The sequence below is a fragment of the Penaeus monodon genome, chromosome 25 (genome assembly GCF_015228065.2).
Source record: "Penaeus monodon isolate SGIC_2016 chromosome 25, NSTDA_Pmon_1, whole genome shotgun sequence".
Taxonomy (NCBI): domain Eukaryota; kingdom Metazoa; phylum Arthropoda; class Malacostraca; order Decapoda; family Penaeidae; genus Penaeus; species Penaeus monodon.
Window position 1 is genome coordinate 29,617,579 of NC_051410.1, and position 311 is coordinate 29,617,889.

Here is a 311-nt window from a genome sequence, read left to right on the forward strand (position 1 = left end):
TAGCAGCGCGACCGGGTCCTTCTTAACCAAGTGTAACAAAATTTGTGTGACTCCTTCAGGAGCGGGACGACCTCTAGCGGGGAGTGTAAAGGGGCCGGGGAGAGGGGGGGGGGGTCGGAGAGAGTGAGTGGACAAGAGGAGAGAATTAGAAGAAGAAAAAAAACGGAAAGTAAGGAATATTTCGCAAAACCTTTCGAGTTATTCTTCGGGAAAAAGAGATATACAGTTGTCGGTGAGAAATGTTACGAAAGCAAGCTCTTTTCCATTTTTGAAAGGATCTCTGGCTAGCATGAGCTTCAGTGTAAAAATAC